Source organism: Arachis ipaensis, chromosome B10, assembly GCF_059453495.1.
Source record: "Arachis ipaensis isolate K30076 ecotype BB chromosome B10, ASM5945349v1, whole genome shotgun sequence".
Taxonomy (NCBI): Eukaryota; Viridiplantae; Streptophyta; class Magnoliopsida; order Fabales; family Fabaceae; genus Arachis; species Arachis ipaensis.
In genome coordinates, this window is record NC_142435.1 from 22,168,844 (window position 1) to 22,189,681 (window position 20,838).

Here is a 20,838-nt window from a genome sequence, read left to right on the forward strand (position 1 = left end):
CACGTGGTGGCTAGCCACTGCTTCCTCCCAGGAAAACTCTCATCTCCGATAGTGGAAGTGCAAACATTCACAATTCATTCAACAGCATATATGCATTTATACTTAGCCATAATCATGGCTCCGCCGTAACACGGGAATAATCCAGCCATCCGGCTCACGGTTAAATCCATAACCAGCCAATTCATTAACAATTACGGCCCTTCAGCCCATGACATAACAAGCACTTCCACCGCCATCCTCCGCACTTCACATAATCATCTTTGATCCTCATTGATCACTCATTTTTCCCTTGCTTCACTCGCAAGTTACCACATTCACTAGCTCCTTGTCTCATTGCTAGGCATATCATAATGATTTAAGACATAAGTGGTGAGATCGGAGACTTAGAAGTATGAAATTTGGCTTTTAAAACTCAAAAATCAACTTTGGGATGAAAACAGGGCCACGCGTACGCGCACTCCATGCGCACGCGTGGATGGCCACAAAACTCATTGACGCACAAGCGTCATACGCGCAGACGCGCGGATTGAAAAATAGCCAAATGACGCGTACGTGTCAGCCGTACGTACGCGCGGGTACATTTGTGCCCCAGGTACAAAACTGGCACAACTCTGGCACAACTCTCGGGAAAATGGCTGGGCATTTGGTGCAGCGCATCGACGCGCCCGCACACACCACGCGCAAGCGTGGATGGTGCCTTCTTGAAGAACGGCGCGTACGCGCCAAGTGCGCCTACGCGCAGAGGGTCATTCTGCTAAAAAATTTCTAAGTTAAAAGCTGCAGAATTTACAGATTCAACCCCCAATCTTCCGACGGACATAACTTTCTCATTTTAAATCGTTTTCCGCCCGTTCTTCCAACGGCATGGACATCCCGGATCCAATTTCATTTCTAAATAAGTTTGATACAAAACGGGGATCCGTAGTCTAAGTTATGTCCCGTCAAAATATTCCCAAAAACCATGTTTTCATATAAAACCACAAGGTGCCATTTTCAAAACAAACCATATTCAACTCTTTTCAAAATCAACCAAAACATGCCAAATTTCAACCCTTTTTGAAATTAATCAAAATGTAACAAAATCAACATCAAGCCATCCTCAACTCACACATTGACACTTTACCAAAATTCCCAAAACCACCATCCAACCATTTTAACACTTCTCAGTCAAATGGCTAAAGGACAAACACAATATCATGTCATACATCCTTCCTCATCCCAATTTCCAATAATACCATTTCCAATCAAACATCATTATACATACTCATCATCATACTCACCATCAACATGGTACCACCCACCAATTCAACCTCAATCATTCATCAAGCATATATCACAAAATGCATTTTCTCATATATCACACGATCAAGGCATCAATATTCATAATCAGATATATGACCACATCATATATCTCAACCATTCAACAACTTCATCAATTCAATGCCTATCTTAGGGCCTCTAGCCTAAGTATTTTCTACCACATTACATATTAGATACGAGAAATCAAGACCATACCTTAGCCGATTTTCCAAGCTCAACCGGAGCACTTCCAAACCACTTGTCCACAAGTCCTCTAGGTCTCAACACCTCCAAGAACAGATTTTTACCACCAAAAATCCCTTTTCAAGCTTTCCAAGGTCTCAATCAAGCCCCCAATATTCACACATACACAACCTAAGCCACAATCATCATACCCATACACAACATCTCAATACCCAATCATCATAGAATAACAAATTATACTAGGTTTGAGAATCTTACCACACCCAAGGTCCAAGAAGACAAGATTAACCTTCTCCTTCAAGAAAGTTGGGTCCTATAACATCAAAGAGCTCAAAATCTCAAAATTTTTGCTCATGAAACTCGAAATCAAAGCTGGACATTCAAAGAGAAAAACGTGGCTTACCTCAAGATTGATTGTATAGGTTTTGTAGAGCTCTCTGTGGTGAACGCGTGGCTACAAACGGTGCGGCAATCGGAGCTCTAGATCAAAAGTTATGGTGGTTTGAAAATCAAATGAAAGAAAGAACTTGAGAGAGTGTTCTTCCTTCCATGCCCTCTATTTCAGCGTGTTTCTTGAGTGTAGTGAGGAGAGAGAGTGCTGAAATAAGTGTATTAGGTTTAGTTTAGTTGGGCCAAGGGCCCACTTTGGATCCGGTTGGCCCGGTTTGGCCCGTTCGGTCCAATCTTGGTCCAATTTCTATAAAATTGGTACCGAAATTCTCGTCTCAATCTCCTCTATCATATTTAGCCATAAAAATCACATTTCTTGGCTTTCTAGGATAAATTCTCATTTATGGGTTAATTGGCCATTAATTAACCGGGTCTTACACTTGGTGGCAGCGACAGCCCAACAGTACGGTGACATATCGGTGGACAGAGGCTCCTGCTTCGCGTTCCTCTCTGCGAGCTCCCTCTCTCTCGTCAGGTTCTTCTCAGGCGACGGCGACGACTTCTTTCGGTGACGGTGGCGGGCCAGTTGTGATGGAGGCAACAGTGCGGACCACACCTCCTCTCCAGTCTCAGACGCAAGCTCTCTCTCTCCCCAACCCTTCATGCTCGACGGCGACCCTTACGGCTCCATTCAAGGCAGCGACGACGGCGGCCTCGTGGCAGCAGAGCGCGGCGATAATGAAGCGTCACCTCCCTCCTCCGCGTCACTCTCCTCTCTTGGCGACGGCACTCCTCGCCAGCACCCCACCGTCCCACTTCCCTGATTCCCCCTCCCCTGGTTCCTGACTCTCTATCTATGTTCTGTTTCATGAATGCTGCTAAATTTGGGAAGAGGTAGTTGGATTAGGGTTTCGACGGCTGAGGGTTAAGGAGAAAGGGTAAGAGTGTTGTGTGAAAATTAGGGATAGGGTTAGTTTGGTAATTTTCGAATAAAAGTAGGGATAATATAGTAATTAGAAATAAATTTTAATCCAACAATAATAATGTATAAAAATACTATTTGTTCATCAATTTTACAAATTACTTTCAATAAAATATTTAAAACAAAAAATTAGAGATAATATAATTAATTTTTCTATTTTCCAAAACAGCAAAATTAATATTTTAGAATATTAATTATTTAGTTCAAATCATATAAAATTCTTATTATTTCATAACTACTGACATTATAATTTAAATATAGAAAATAACTCAATAATAATAAAATTAAGTAAAATCTTCATTTTAATTATCAAAACTTTATTTAATCGCTCTCAATGAAATAATTTCTGAAAGTAAAATCTCTAATAATAAATAAATTTAAAATCAGTTCATAATAAGATTCCTCAAAAATTTTGAGTCTTACAATAATGATTTGAAAATACTGAGGCACAAATTAAATAGAATATATATACAAATTTGGCACTTTTTTTATACTTTTTGTTTAGTATATTTGAAATTCAAATTTAAATAAATGAATATAGAGAAAAAAACTATATATTTTTCTACTCACGAAAACATCTATATATACATATTGACAAGTCAATTGATTTAATTATTTGATAGATAATTTAATTTTAGAAATTTATTATATATATTTGTTTTGGTGTCTATTATTATATTCGTTTGGTCAACAAAATAACATATTTATAGATATCTTCAAATCAATTGATTTAATTAGTTGTTTCTAGAAGTAATATATTTTATCTAATTAAAAGATTCAAATTAAATATTTAAATCAAAAGAAAAATATTTAAACAAATTTTCCAAATATAAGCACTATCTAAATTTATTTTATTATTGGATAAGTAAATATGCAAATAATGTGTGAGATAGCAGCATTTGCAACTCTATAAGACCAATTTATTATCATCATAATTAAAATATCATATTAGGATTAATTTATTGTAACAAGAGCCTATAAATAAGATGAACAATACAGTTGATTAGACATATAATTAAAAAAAAAGAAAGAGAGCACAAAGTGATTTTTGCAAAATGGCTATTAATAATGTTGCTACAAAGTTGTTTTTGTGCATTTTTTTTGTGGCTTCACTTTCTGCTAGTACCTTAGGTATCAAAATTTGTTTTAAAACTTAATTACATTGTTGTTTGATCATGAGATAGTTATAGTAATTATCCCTAAATTTTGATTTTCGTGCTTAAATTTGAAGTAACAAAAAATGTTTCCCAACATTATTATTACACTTTTTTCTAAAACTTTTTTTCCTTTCACATATAAAGTATTCTTGTGATCGGATGGTATGATCTAATCATTTTTTGTTATTAAATTATGATCCAATTATTGATTGAGTAATTGTTACCGATAATCTATTGAATTCTTGGTCGCTCATGTATTAAATTATAAACTAAATAATACTGCTTTTGTTTCAAATTTCATTTTATAATAAAAATCGGGTGCACTTATTTGAATTCTTTTTCTAAAATAAATAAAAAGATCATGAGAGAGATTATAGATTTCTTATACGGAGATTTCAATTATTTTTAAATATTCATACAAATATAATATTGTTATCATATTATATTTAAATGCACATTTCGATTTAGATAGAAATTCTAATGGATTTGTTGTGTTTATTATTACCGCAGACGCAAGAGGTGGAATAATGTATAGGACTATTAATGATGCAGTAATGTTTTGCATTCAAGGACAATGTCATGCTGAAACTTGCAACAAGTTATGTGGATCTAAAAGTTTTGCATATGGTCGTTGTACGGGTCCAAGAGGTTGCTGCTGCTATTAATTAGAGATATATTTCTTCTAAATCATGGAGAAAATAATTAATAGGTTAAGTGAAATGTTATTCTCATTGTGTTTGATTATGTGTATCTCGAACAAATATATCTTTATGTATTTCATAAAAAAAATAAGTGGAAGAGAATTAATGAAATAAAAGTTATTGAAGTTTTTCTTTAATATGATATCATATGCATAGTTATTACAAAATTAAAATTTTATTACTTTTTTTCAGTCAAAAATAGTTTTTCTTTTGTTGTTAATACAATTTTTTGAATCTTCTTTAAAAGTATGAAATATATAACTAGCAATAAAATTTGTGCAATGAACAAGTTTAATTATATAAAAATTATATTTTATTAGAATATATTTTTTTATAAAAAGTTGGGCATACATGTATATTAAGAAAATCTATATTAATTATTGTGATTATAAATTTGCAATTTTCATGGAATTTTTTTTATTTTAGTTTCTTTCGTTAGTTTGCATTGGTAAATATGATACCAATACTGAATGAAACAAATTAATTAATAGTATACATTAAAATAGACACTTTTAATTTTTATTAGACCAAATAATTGAAATTGAGTAAAAGATTTTCACATTAAATTGTTAGGGGCTGGAATTATCCCTTTTTGTCAGAGATTACATTGTGGTTTGTGAAAATAGTAAGGTCGAGTTGTATATTTAATTTTTTTGTTTTTTTAATAATAATAAATCATATGACTATATCAATATAAATTTATTATTATTATTCTATTTTTATTATCAATTCAAATATATTACGTGAAAATAAAAAGAAATGCACATAAATTAAAAGAAATACGTACGTGAATAATTATATTTTGTAGAAGTTTGTACCCCTTTATAAATGATGATTAGATGACTACATATTTACCAAAAAATCAATAGTCACTAACCACGTCGTTTTTATAAAACATATTTATTGATATATCATATCTTATTAAGCTAGATAGCATGATTTTATTTAAATTTAAAAATTTTGTTGATTTGTATAATTTTATCAAATTTGTAATTAAATTCATATTTTTTTTCAATTAAATCTCTATAATGCTTTTAATTTTATAATTAAGTTATTTTCATGTCAATAACGTTAAAATAAATGGAAAATTCTTCCCAAAAAAATGTGGTCAAAGATTAATTAGATTTTTAATTGTGGGTACTTTTAATTTGCGAAAAAATATTTTACTAACTCTAATATTTTTCACAATGACAAAGACTCAATTACAAAAATAAAAGTTGTATACGTACCCAATTAAAAGGAAAAAAACTATAAAAATCTAATTATAAATTTAGTAAAATTACAGGAATTAAGAGAGCACTGAATCTAATCTTTTCAAAGAAGCGCATAAAGTCCTCTTATGTTTTTTTTTTATTTTACCAAAGATAGCGAGACTCGAACCTGTGACCTCTTAAGTCTTAAGTGAGTATAGAGAGACTATGCCATTTTAAGTATAACTAATTGCAAAGTCCTCTTGTGTTTACAACCCAATATTTTAATACAAGAAAGTCGAAGTATATTTTATTAGACAAACTTTTTTTTTAGGATCCATTATAATCAAGGTTCAGAAAACCGGACCGGTCATCAACCCGCTCTAGTCACTGGTTTACTGGTCTAACCGGTCTAACCGGTGGTTCAACCAGAAAAACCGTTTTAGAATAGAATAATAAATAAATTATAAATACACATCCTAAAATATAATTATAGTCTAATATAAATCTTAAAATATCTTCAAAATTTAAAACACTATATAAAATATCATCAACCAAATACATATGATCTTATCTAAATCCAAACTCAAAAGTTAAATAGTAATAAAAGCATATCTAAATATTAAAACCAGAAGAAGCAGATGCTTGGCTAAGAACTATATATACTTCAATGTTTCATAAGGCCTAAACATTAAAACCAAGGTAATAATAATGCTACAACTTTTAATTACAATATAAAAATTTATATAGACAGGATTCTCTCTATAGGTGACAAAAACATAACTAATCACTACTTTTCTCTTATGTCTTATGCACAGAAGTTGATAGAATACAAGAAAGAAAGAATAGGAACTTGAGATTTGAGAAGGCATATGGGATATAAGAAAAAAGAAGACAGAACAAATAAACCCTATGATCATTAAACTAAACAACCAAAAACCAAAAATAATTTGACAATTGCAGGAATAATACTTATGATAAACTGTGTATACTATAAACAAACATTAATAAATTGGTTGTCCTACACAGTTAATAGGAACTATTATTCTACTACCCTAGTTCCAAATGCTTCTCTTTTTAGATCCCCCAACAGTATAACAAAAGTATCTGTGAGCTGTTCACATCCTTGTTGGGATTTAATTACAAAGGTGTGAAATATGGTGTCATTTGCAGCTGCGAGTTTTGAATCAATAACATTGATTTGTGCCTCTTGGAATGTTTGGATCACTCTTGAAACTGGATGAGAATCAAGAGGGCAACTCACCCTAACAATCACCTCATCCTGTGCTGCTTCAATATCCACATCAGCATTAACAAAACAGAGTAACAAATTAACAATTACAAAGTAACAAATTAAACAAGGTAACAAATTAACAGTTACAGAGCAGCAAAAGTGCAAAACACTAAATTGAAGACCGAAGAAATTGAACAGAAATCAAAGTTCCCAGAATTGGCTGTTGATCCCAAATTTTCATTGCATTGGCAGCCATTCAACACAACACAATTCTGCCTAGTGCCTATAGCATTCAGCCATTCAACACAACACAAAAACATCAATTGGCTGGAAAACACCAAAACAGCAAGACACATTAGGCGTTCTAAAGCAGCAAAACACCAAAACAATACAACATCAACATTAGGCGTTCTGGAATCAGAACCATACATTCTAACATAGAAGATGAAAGTATGAAACAGAGAAGATGAACGAAGACCAGCGACGACGAAGGGAGAGGCCAGCGAAGACGAAGCGGCGGTGCTGAGGAGCAGGCAACGGCGGTGGCAGCCTGAGGACCACGGGGACGCTGGGAGCCTGGGAATGCTTTAGAAGGGGCTAGGCTGAGATGAATGAACGGGCGAACTGGGGAAGAGACCACGCGACGGTGGTGGCAGTCACGACCAGCAAACCCCGGCGACGGCGGTGGCGACTGGGCTGGGGTTTTCGAATGCTTCAGAAGGGGCTAGGGTTCACCGTTCACGCCTAGAATCTGGAGTGAGACTGAGATGAATGAACGGAAGAAGAGACCACGCGACGGTGGTGGCGTCTGGGCTGGGGTTTTCGAATGCTTCAGAGGGCTAGGGTAGGGTGTGAGAGTAACTGAGCAAGAGACAGTGAGAGTGAGACTGCGATTTGGGAATGGGGAAGAAGGGGCCAAGGGGGGTTCCGAGTGGTAACGGGTCGAGCGAGTCGGGCGGGTCAGATTTCAGTTTTTTATTTTTAAAAATACCATTAAAAACGGCGCCGTTTAAGTTTTTTAGAAGAATCGGCCGGTTTTTAACCGGTTCAGCGATTTCTTCGCGGTTTTTTTCCCGCTGGTTAATACAGGAGGACCGGACCGCATGCATTGCCGGTTCGCGGTTAAACCGGTCGAACTGGCCGGTCCGGTCTGGTTTTCAGAACCTTGATTATAATAATGAAAAAGATTTTTGCATATCCGTAATTAAGCAAATGTTTCTTTCGAATATCTGTTTTCAGTTTGCAATAAAAAATGGGTAAAAATTTACATTGGACATACACGAATGTACACTTCACAAGCAATACTTTTATCAAATTCAAAATGAATTCGACCATATATACTTCACAAGCAATACATTTATCAAATTTAAAATGCATTCGACCGCAAAAACGTTATAACCTTTTGTTTATCCATCTCATATGGGATATCCCTTATAGCTGTGACAATCACACATACTTATTTGTAATTTGTGTAATTATTTTAAAATAAAATACTTAGCTTATGTTATATTATAATTAGTATTTTGGATCTCAACACTTAATATAGAAATCAGATTTTAATTAGATATATAGATGCTTTTTTATTACTTTTTTACTTTTAATTTGGGTTTTCTTTATTGAAAGAATAAAATAATTGTAACACCCTAACTATCAAAAGTAACACTTCCGGCTGCGCCACTCTGATAGCTCAAATATTACGACGACTCTTATACTATTTAATACTAAAATATGAGCCTGTTTAAAACTTAAACTGAATTTTTCGAAAACATACACTCATACTTACAATATAAGATACAATACTCATCGGAAATATATATATATATATATATATATATATATTAATTTACAAACATCCCATATCCACATCCTATCCCACTTATAAAACTTGCAAAGCTAAAGGCAAGGAAAACACAAATACTAAAACAATACAGAAATATCGTCTAACAGAAAAGAATAAGCTCTTTTGAACTTCATTGTCCGTAACCTGAAAAAGGAAAGACCTGTAGAGGAGTGAGAACATCATCCTCGAAAGGGTTCTCACTATAGGATTGCAGAATTACTATAATAGGATACGCGAGATAAAATCGTTACAGTGATTAATAACCGCCTTATGCATCTTTTCAAAAGCAAGGGTTTCCTATCAAGAAAAATCTAAAATCTTTTCTAAAAAAGGAAACTGTTCGATCCTTAAAAATTCAAAATTCTTTCAAAAGGTTTATCTATGCTGAACTAAATTAGCTTTTCATACTTTTCAAAACCAGAAACATCAACCAAACATGGCCTTCGGCCCACCTCATGATCAACCACGGCTCTAGGCCCAAACAGGCCAAACAACCCAAACAACAACCAATCACCACAGTCCAACAGAGTCTCAGTTGCAAACACAAGTAGGGAAGTACAAGCACAAACAAACAGTTACTGCAAGTAGAACAATTAGCAGTTAATCACAAGTAATCACAAAGGCAAACTAAGTACAATATGCACACCCAAACAATGTCACATAGATGCATATGCTGAATGCCTGTCCTAGTGGCTGATGATATCATCTGTCGGTTATAAAGCCAACCCGACAAGTCCTGGTAGCTAACCATTGGACTGTTCCTCTATCATGCATCCCCAACCCGAGTCATTCACAATCATAATCATAATTCACATCCAACACCCTCACTGGTGTATATTCACGGGGACGAGCTCATCCGGAACTTTCACAGTATCCGGCCACACTTACGACATAGGGTCAGCAGAGTATCGAGTCTCAACCTGGGGCACGTGGTGGCTAGCCGCTGTTTCTACCCAGGGAAACTCGTATCTCAGATAATTAAAAGTGCAATAATCACAATATCAATAACTCAGCATATATGCATTTATTCTCAATCATAAATCAACATTCATCTCAGCCATCCGGCTTAAATTCATGATTCATAGTCAGCCATCCGGCTCATAACATATTCCAAAATTAGCCATAATTCATTATCATATACAGCCATTCCGGCTCATAACAAAATAGCATTTCCACCATCCAACATCATCAAATTCATAAAACCTTCATTCAAGCCATAAATCACTTTTTCTCAATTCACTTCACTTTGAAATCAAAAATAAACTCTTTTCAGTTTTGGCTTTAAAGTTCTATTCCTCAAATCATCTCAGGCTTATAAGCCACTTTTACTCAAAGTAGGCTCCCTTTTTAAAAACAAAGCCACCTTCAGCATCCTCTTTCCAAAACTTCCAAAACCATGGAAAATTAAAGGTATATTTTGAAATATTTAAAATCATCTATCTAACAACGGGATTTTATAACAAAAGTTCCTCGGTAGAGTCTCAAGTCTTTAGGGGAGAATAACATAACTTATTTCCTCAAATTCGCTTAAAATCTTTAAAACATTGGCTTCCTGATTTGAGTAATAAAAATAAGATCTAAGCCAAACCGAGTCGTGTAATCAATTACTCCTTTTAAAGCCATTTTCTTTACTTAAACAAAACCAACTTTAACCCCATGATTAATTCTAAAGCATTTCAAACTGCTTAAAAATTGTTTTAGTCTTGCAAAAATTCAGAATTCAAAGAGTACTTAAAACTTTTTCCCAAAACATTGTAAAATAAAACTTGTCAATAGACGTTCAGGTTCTTTCAAATTCACTGAAACTCCTCCGATTGAAACCATCAAGTCAAATTCAAAGACATAAACCCTTTTCACATTTAAAACAGTCTTAAAACATAAGTTTCATCTACATAACTTGCTCCCAAAAGAGATGCAATACTTTTCTTAAGAAACAAGACTAAATCACATTTTCCTTTTTAATAATTTATTTCAAAAGCATAAGTCATCCCTTTCTTAAATAATCCAAATAAAATAGTAGAAGTTTTTAACTCATAATTTTCCAAATAACATTTCACTAAAGTCGCGGATTCTATCGGAATTTTAACAACACCTTCCTTAAAACTTGAAATCTATTACCCTTTTCGGGTCCCATCCAAACCAATCAACAACCCTCTTTAAAGGGTTCGAAAGCAAATCAGTGCAAAAATCCAACTGAATTCAAAGATACATTCCATTTTCATATTTCAAGAAAACCAAATCAAACTCAAGTCGATTTTCAACGGATTAAACTTGATTTCAAAGCTTTAAAGAAGCGACTTTAAAGAAGCACTTCAAAATCGTCCGTTTCATAAAACCAAATAATGATTAAATCAACCAAGCATTCGTATTCATCCAAAACAACCAACATTACATAAGACTTATACAATCACCCAAATATACATTTTTAGCACATAATATCCATATATAATAATTTCAAATTATAAAGTATGGTTTTCGAAGAAAGGCTCCTACCCCGAATAATCGAAACCCAAAAGCTACACAACGCGTCAAAATCCTTTCTCCTCGGCCCGTAACCTCGGCAACTGTAACCTCAACTCCAACCCACTTCCACAGCGACCACAGCAATTCTAATCACAACATAAAATGATCGAGACTCAATCTTATAGCAATTAACGCCGCAAAACCTCAGCGTACGATAACATAGCAGTGATTACAGGCTTTTCAAAACAAAGACGCTTACCGCAACTAAGAAGAAGTGACTGAGTCAAGAAGAGGCATCCCCGGCGGTGGTTCCGGTGGCTACAGGACTGCTCCTGGCGGCCAGATCAGCGGCGAGGCTTCTTCCTCCTTCCGCAACAACAATAGCGGTGTTTTCCGGCAACCATAGATCTCCGACAATAGTAACAGAAGCTCCAGCTAAGCACCGGAGAGCAGCAGTTGGCAGTGGCAGAGGTAAACTGCGGTGACGGGATGGCAACTACCAGACACGGCGCCTCCTCCTCCTTCCTCCGCCTCCCTCCCTGCGTCTGCCACCCTTGTGCGTTCTCAGCGTCGGCAGAGATGGGCATGCGGCAGCAACAACCAAACGTGGTGGCGAGCTCCCTTCAATGGCAGCGCTGACGGCGAAAACAACCCACGGCGACGGACCCTTGGTGGCGGCGACAGCCCAACAGTACGGTGACAGATCGGCGGACAGAGGCTCCTGCTTCGCGTTCCTCTCTGCGAGCTCCCTCTCTCTCGTCGGTTTCTTCTCAGGCGACGGCGACGACTTCTTTCGGTGGCGGCGGCGGGCCAGTTGCGATAGAGGCAAAAGCGCGGACCACACCTCCTCTCCAGTCTCAGACGCAAGCTCTCTCTCTCCCAACCTTTCATGCTCAACGGCGACCCTTACGGCTCCCTTCAAGGCAGCGACGACGGCGGCCTCGTGGCAGCAGAGCGCGGCGACAATGAAGCGTCACCTCCCTCCTCCGCGTCACTCTCCTCTCCTGGCGACAGCAACGGCGACGGCACTCCTCGCCAGCACCCCACCGTCCCACTTCCCCGATTCCCCCTCCCCTGGTTCCTGACTCTCTATCTCTGTTCTGTTTCATGAATGCTGCTGAATTTGGGAAGAGGTAGTCAGCTTAGGGTTTCGACTGCTGAGGGTTAGGGAGAAAGGGTAAGAGTGTTGTGTGAAAATTAGGGTTAGGGTTAATTTGGTAAATTTTGAATAAAAGTAGGGATAAGATAGTAATTAGAAATAAATTTTAACCCAACAATAATAATGTATAAAAATACTATTTGTTCATCAATTTTACAAATTATTTTTAATAAAATATTTAAAATAAAAAATTAGAGATAATATAATTAATTTCTCTATTTTCCAAAACAGTAGTATTAATATTTTAGAATATTAATTATTTAGTCCAAATCATATAAAATTCTTATTATTTCATAAGTACTCACATTATAATTTAAATATATAAAATAATTCAATAATTATGAAATTAAATAAAATCTTCATTTTAATTATCAAAACTTGATTTAATCGCTCTCAATAAAATAATTTCTGAAAGTAAAATCTCTAATAATAAATAAATTTAAAATCAGTTTATAATAAGATTCCTCAAAAATTTTGGATTTTATAATAATGATTTAAAAATATTAAGACACAAATTAAATAGAATATATATACAAATTTGGCACTTTTTTATACTTTTTGTTTAGTATATTTGAAATTCAAATTTAAATAAATGAATATAGAGGAAAAAATTATATATTTTTCTACTCACGAAAACATCTATATATACATATTGACAAGTCAATTGATTTAATTGTTTGATAGATAATTTAGTTTTAGAAAATTATTATATATATATTTGTTTTGGTGTCTATTATTATATTCGTTTGGTCAACAAAATAACCATATTTATATATATCATCAAATCAATTGATCTAATTAGTTGTTTCTAGAAGTAATATATTTTATCTAATTAAAAAATTCAAACTAAATATTTAAATCAGAAGAAAAAATATTTAAACAAATTTTCCAAATATAAACACTATCTAAGTTATTTTATTATTGGGTAAGTAAATATGCAAATAATGGGTGAGATAGCAGCATTTGCAATCCCATAAGACCAATTTATTATCATCATAATTAAAATATCATATTAGGATTAGTTTATTGTAACAAAAGCCTATAAATAAGATGAACAATACACTTGATTAGACATATAATTAAAAAAAAAAAGAGAACACAAAGTGATTTTTGCAAAATGGCTATTAATAATGTTGCTACAAAGTTGTTTTTGTGCATTTTTTTTGTGGCTTCACTTTCTGCTAGTACCTTAGGTATCAAATTTTGTTTTAAAACTTAATTACATTGTTGTTTTATCATGAGATAGTTATAGTAATTATCCCTAAATTTTGATTTTCGTGCTTAAATTTGAAGTAACAAAAAATGTTTCCCAACATTATTATTACACTTTTTTCTAAAACTTTTTTTTCCTTTCGCATATAAAGTATTCTTGTGTTCGGATGGTATGATCTAATCATTTTTTGTTATTAAATTATGATCTAATTATTGATTGATTAATTGTTACCGATAATCTATTGAATTCTTGGTCGCTCATGTATTAAATTATAAACTAAATAATACTGCTTTTGTTTCAAATTTCATTTCATAATAAAAATCGGGTGCACTTGTTTGAACTCTTTTTCTAAAATAAATAAAAAGATCATGAGAGAGATTATAGATTTCTTATACGGAGATTTCGGTTATTTTTAAATATTCTTACAAATATACTATTGTTATCATATTACATTCAAATGCACATTTCAATTTAGATAGAAATTCTAACGGATTTGTTGTGTTTATTATTACCGCAACAGACACAAGAGGTGGAATAATGTATAGGACTATTAATGATGCAGTAATGTTTTGCATTCAAGGACAATGTCATGCTGAAACTTGCAACAAGTTATGTGGATCTAAGAGTTTTACATATGGTGTTTGTACGGGTCCAAGAGGTTGCTGCTGCTATTAATTAGAGCTATATTTCTTCTAGATCACAAGAGAAAATAATTAATAAATTAAGTTGAGTATTTTTCTTATTGTGTTTGGTCATGTGTATCTTAAGCAAACAAATCTTTATGTATTCCATAAAAAAAATAAGTGAGAGAAAATTAACGAAATAAAAGTTATTGAAAATTTTTTTAATATAATATATCATATGCATAATTATTACAAAATTAAAATTTTATTACTTTTTCCGATCAAAATAATTTCTCTTTTATTGTTAATACAATTTTTTGAATATGCTTTAAAAGTATGAAATATATATAACTAGCGATAAAATTTGTGCGATGAACAAGTTTGATTATAAAAATTATATTTCGTTAGAATATGGTTTTTTAAAAAAGTTAGCCATGCATAATAAGAAAATATATGTTAATAATTGTGATTATAAATTCTTAATTTCCATAGAAAACTTTTTTTTATTTTAGTTTCTTTCGTTAGTTTGCATTGTTAGATATTGAAATTAATATTTAATTGAAATAGACACTTTTAAGTTTTATTGGACCAATAGAATTGAATTGAGTGTAAGATCTCCACATTAAATTATCAGGGGCGAAATTTTCTCTATTTTTGTAAAGATTGCATTGCCTTGTGAAAATAGTCAAGCTCGAGTTGAATGTTTAGTTTTTTGTCATTTTTTTAAATAATAATGAATTATATGACTATATCAATATAAACCTCTTAATATTCTATTTTTATTATCAATTCAAACATATTACATCTAAATAAAAAAAAAATACACACGTGAATAATTATATTTTGTAGTAGTTTGTACCGCTTATGATGAGTTGATGACTATATATTTACCAAAAAATCAATGGTCATTAACGATGTCATTTTTATATAACATATTTGTTGATATACTATATCTTATTAAGCTAGATAGCATAATTTTATTTAAGTTTAATAATTTTTTTGATCTTTATAATTATATCAAATTTATATTTAAATTCATATTTTTTTAATTAAATTTTTATATTATTTTTAATTTTGTAATTAAGTCATTTTCGTGTCCCAAATTTTAAAATAAATAGTATATTATTCCCAAAAAAATATTTGATCAAAGATTTAATTAGATTTTTAATTGTGGATACTTTTAATTTACGGAGAAATATTTCATTATTAACTCTAATATTTTTTACAATGACAAGGACTCAGTTACAAAAATAAAAACTATATACGGACCCAATTGAAAGAAAAAAAATATAAAAACCTAATTATAAATTTAGTAAAATTACAAAGATTAATAGAGTATTAAATCTAATATTTTCAAAGAAGCGCATAAAATAGTCTTGTGTTTACGGGTCAAAGTTTTATACAAGAAAGTCGAATTATATTTTATTTGATACAAACTTTTTTTTGAGGATCCATTATAATAATGAAAAAGATTTTTGCATATCTATAATTAAGCATAGTTTCTTTTAAATATCTGTTTTCAGATTTCAATCAATAACGAATAATTTTATAGGACATACACCAATACATACTTCACAAGTAATGTATTTATCAAATTCAAAATGGTTTCAACCGCAAAAATATTCTAATCTGATTAAACATTTCATTTATCCATCTGATATCTGATATCCCTTATAGCTATGACAATCACACATGCTTATTTGTAATTTGTGTAATTATTTTAAAATAAAATACTTAGCTTATATTATATTGTTATTAGTATTTTAGATCTCAACACTTAATATAGAAATAAGATTTTAATCATAAATATAGATGCCATTTTATTACTTGCTTACATTTAATTTGGGTTTTCTTTATAGAAAGAGCAAAATAATTATTTGAAAACATTTGAGGCACAAATTAAATTAAATAGAATATATATATATACAAATTTGGCCCATTTTTATTTCTATGTTTAGTGTATTTGAAATTCAAATCTAAATAAATGAATATAGAGGAAAAAACTATATATTTTTTACTCACGAAAACATCTATGTATACATATTGACAAGTAAATTGATTTAATTGTTTGATAGATAATTTAATGTCAAGAAATTTTTATATTCGTTTGGTCAATAAAACAGCCATATTTATATATATTTTTAAATCAATTGATTTAATTAGTTGTTTCTAGAAGTAATATATTTTAACTAATTGAAAGATTCAAACTAAATATTTAAATTAGACAAAAAATATTTAAATAAAATTTTTCAAATATAAGGACTATCTAATTTTATTTTATCATTGGGTAAGTAAACATGTTAATAATGTGTGAGATAGTAGTATTTGTAATCCTAAAAGACCAATTTATTATCATCATAATTAAAATATCATATTAGGATTAGTTTATTTTAACAAGAGACTATAAATAAAATGAACAATACAGTTAATTAGACATATTGAAAGAAAGAAAGAGAACATAAAGTAATTTTAACAAAATGACTATTAAAAATGCTGCTACAAAGTTATTTTTGTGCATTTTTTCGTGGCTTCACTTTTCGCTAGTACATTAGGTATCAAAATTTGTTTTAAAACCTGATTACATTATTGTTTTATCATAAGATAGTTATACTAATTATCCTTAAATTTTGATTTTTGTGCTTAAATTTGAAGAAATTAAAAATATTTTCCAACATTATTATTATACTTTTTTCTAAGAAACATTTTTTTTCTTTCGCATATAAAGTATTCTTGTGATCGGATGGTATGATCTATTCTTTTTTCGTTGTTAAATTATGATCTAATTATTGATGAAGTAATTGGTATTGATAATCGATTGAATCCTTGGTTGCTCATGTATTAAATTATAAATTAAATAATACTGCTTTTGTTTCAAATTTCATTTTATAATAAAAATCGAGTGCACTGTTTGAACTCTTTTTTTAAAATAAATAAAAAGATAATGAGAGAGATCATAGATTTTTTATATGGAGATTTCAGTTATTTTTAAATATTCATACGAATATACTATTATTATCATGTTACATTCAAATGCACATTTCAATTTAGATAGAAATTCTAATGGATTTGCTGTGTTTATTATTACCGCAGACGCAAGAGGTGGAATAATGTATAGGACTATTAATGATGCAATAATGTTTTGCATTCAAGGACAATGTCATGTTAAAACTTGCAACAAGTTATGTGGATCTAAGAATTTTGCATATGGTCCTTGTACGTGTCCAAGAGGTTGCTGCTGCTATTAATTAGAGCTATATTTCTTCTAGATTACAGGAGAAAATAATTAATAAGTTAAGTGGAGTGTTTTTTTTTATTGTGTTTGATTATGTGTATTTCGAGCAAATATATCTTTATGTATTCCATAAAAAAAATAAGTGAGAGAGAATTATTGAAATAAAAGTTACAATTTTTTGAATCTGCTTTAAAAGTATGAAATATATATAACTAGCGATAAAATTTGTGCAATGAACAGGTTTGTTATATAAAAATTATATTTCGTTAGAATATTTTTTTTATAATAAGTTGGGCATACAAAATAAGAAAATATAAGTTAATAATTGTAATTATAAATTTGCAATTTTCATAGAATTTTTTTTTATTTTAGTTTCTTCCGTTGGTTTACACCGGTAGATATGATATCAATACTTAATGAAACAAATTAATTAACAGTATATAAGTAAATAGACACTTTTAAATTTTATTTGACAAATAGAATTGAAATTGAGTGTAAGATTTTCACATTAAATTATTAGGGGCGAAATATCCCTTTTTGTCAGAAATTACATTGTTGTTTGTGAAAATAGTTAGCTCGAGTCAAAAATTTAGTTTTTCGTTATTTTTTTATAATGATGAATTATATGACTATATCAATATAAACTTATTATTATTATTCTATTTTTATTATCAATTTAAAGATATTACTTGTAAATAAAAATAAATGCACACAAATTAAAAAAAAATGTATATGTGAATAATTATATTTTGTAGTTTGCACTCCTTTATAAATGATGATTTGATGACTACATATTTACCAAAAAATCAATGGTCACTGATGTCATTTTTATGTAACATATTTATTGATATACCATATCTTATTAAGCTAGATATCATAATTTTATTTAAGTTTCATAATTTTGTTGATTTTTATAATTATTCGGTATTTGAGCATTTATACATATATGCTAAGACTTTTTACTTTTGAAAAGTATTTGAGAGAACTAAGACCATGTATTATGTAACAGCCCAGACCACCCGCTAGCACGATATTGTCCGCTTTGGCACACAAGGCCTCACGGTTTTGCCTTTGACGATAGGGATGATAGCCGAAGCCCCCCACACTCACTCGTCAAAACGCGTCATGCTAGGGAGAGGTATCCACACCCTTATAAGGCATGCTTCGTTCCCCTCTCCAACTGATGTGGGCCTTACAATCCACCCCTCTAAGGGAGCCCAGCGCCCTCACTGGCACATCGATCCGAGCTCTGGCTCTGATACCATCTGTAACAGCCCAGACCACTCGCTAGCACGATATTGTCCGCTTTGGCACACAAGACCTCACGGTTTTGCCTTTGACAATAGGGATGATAGCTGAAGCCCCCCATACTCACTCGTCAAAACGCGTCATGCTAGGGAGAGGTATCCATACCCTTATAAGGCATGCTTCGTTCCCCTCTCCAACCGATGTGGGCCTTACAATCCACCCCCCTAAGGGAGCCCAGCGCCCTCGCTGGCACATCGATCCGAGCTCTGACTCTGATACCATCTGTAACAGCCCAGACCACTCGCTAGCATGATATTGTCCGCTTTGGCACACAAGGCCTCACGGTTTTGCCTTTGACGATAGGGATGATAGCCGAAGCCCCCCACACTCACTCGTCAAAACGCGTCATGCTAGGGAGAGGTATCCACACCCTTATAAGGCATGCTTCGTTCCCCTCTCCAACCGATGTGGGCCTTACATATTATCTTATGTATTACTTTAATTTTCAAGGACGAAAATTTTTGTAAGGTGGGTAGAATGTAAGACCCAAAACTTTTGAAAAGTCTTATTATGATTAAGTCTCATCATATAGTTATTTATAGTCTTAATTTCAGAAATTATTTTATTAAAGATAATTGAAGCAAGTTTTGATTAATTGAATTTGAAATAAACTAGGATTATTATCCAATTTTATAATTATTGAAGTATTTTCTATATTTAAATTATAAAGTTGATAGTTATGAAATAATAAGAATTTTATATATGATTCGGATTAAATAATTAATATTTTAAATCTTAATATTGCTGTTTTGGAAAATGAAGAAATTAAGTATATTATTTCTAATTTTTGGATTTGGACATTTTATTAAAAATAATTTGTGAAATTGATGAACGAATAATATTTTTATACTTTATTATTGTTGGATTAAAATTTATTTCTAATTACTAGAGTATCTCTATTTTTATTTGAAATTACAAAACTAGCCCTAACCCTAATTTTACTCAAAAATCCTAACCCTGAAACCCTGACCCGGTTCTCCCTTGCCCCTTTCTCCCAAAACGCACACACACACAGAGGGTAAAACAGCTTCTGAGAGAGTTGAGAGGAAGAGAAGGAGCTGCACTACGCCGTCGTCCGGCCCGTCACCACCGGCATCTCACTTCCGTCGCTGGGGAGGCTGAACGCCTTCGAGGTTCCTGCCGCCACCTTGGAGCCCGTCATCATTAAGAGCGTCAGGGGAGAGAGAGGAGGGTGCACCGCGCAGCCGTGGAGTCCGTCACATGCGTCACCACCGTCGGAAACAGAACCATGAAAAGGAGAGGAAGAACGACGTTGGGAGAAAACCGAGCTGCAAGCTGCTGACCGAGAAGAAACTCTGTCTTTGTCGCCGCGTTGGAGTTGTCGCCGCCACGCCGCGCACCGCCGTCAGCACTGCCATCGAAGGGAGCTCACCGTCACAGTTCGATCACCATTGAGCTCGAAGGTAAGCGCCACTGATGTACCCGACAGTAGCTTTCCCCTACGTTCCCAATTCCATTCTTGAAACTTAATGCCGTCACCGTCACTTATGGCTGAGCCAGAGAGAAAGAGAGAGCTTGGGAGCAGAGGAGAAGTAGAGAGATCTAAGGCTTAGCTGGGGTTCAACCACCGTGCCTAGCCGCTGCTCGCGTTGCCGGCGTCGCCTCCGTCGAAACTGCTGCCATCACTGCTAGCTTTCATCTCTATCGTGGTCGATTATGGATGAGAGGGGACGAAGCTGTCTCTGCCACCGGAGAACGCTCTGCCAGTAAGGGTTTTAATTGTGGTTTCTGTCCTTTTGAATTTTGAAAAAGTTTTGATGCTGCGTGGTTATTATAGTTGATCCACCGGAGCTTCTGGCCACTATTCAGAGCTGCTGCACCG

At 32.9% G+C, this 20,838-nt stretch overlaps 1 long non-coding RNA gene across 2 annotated transcripts; it reads right to left on the bottom strand.

Moving 5' to 3' along the window:
- Positions 1 to 8,811: 8,811 nt before the first annotated feature.
- On the bottom strand, positions 8,812 to 12,607 carry LOC110267695 (uncharacterized). 2 transcript variants are annotated; one of them, XR_002355576.2, is made up of 3 exons: positions 11,720 to 12,602; positions 11,491 to 11,606; positions 8,812 to 9,157 (listed from the first exon to the last, which is right to left on the bottom strand). It is a non-coding gene; the product is annotated as an uncharacterized LOC110267695 (long non-coding RNA). The 2 variants fall into 2 exon arrangements; XR_002355575.2 differs by lacking the exon at positions 8,812 to 9,157 and having other exon boundaries at positions 11,309 to 11,606; positions 11,720 to 12,607.
- Positions 12,608 to 20,838: the final 8,231 nt, after the last annotated feature.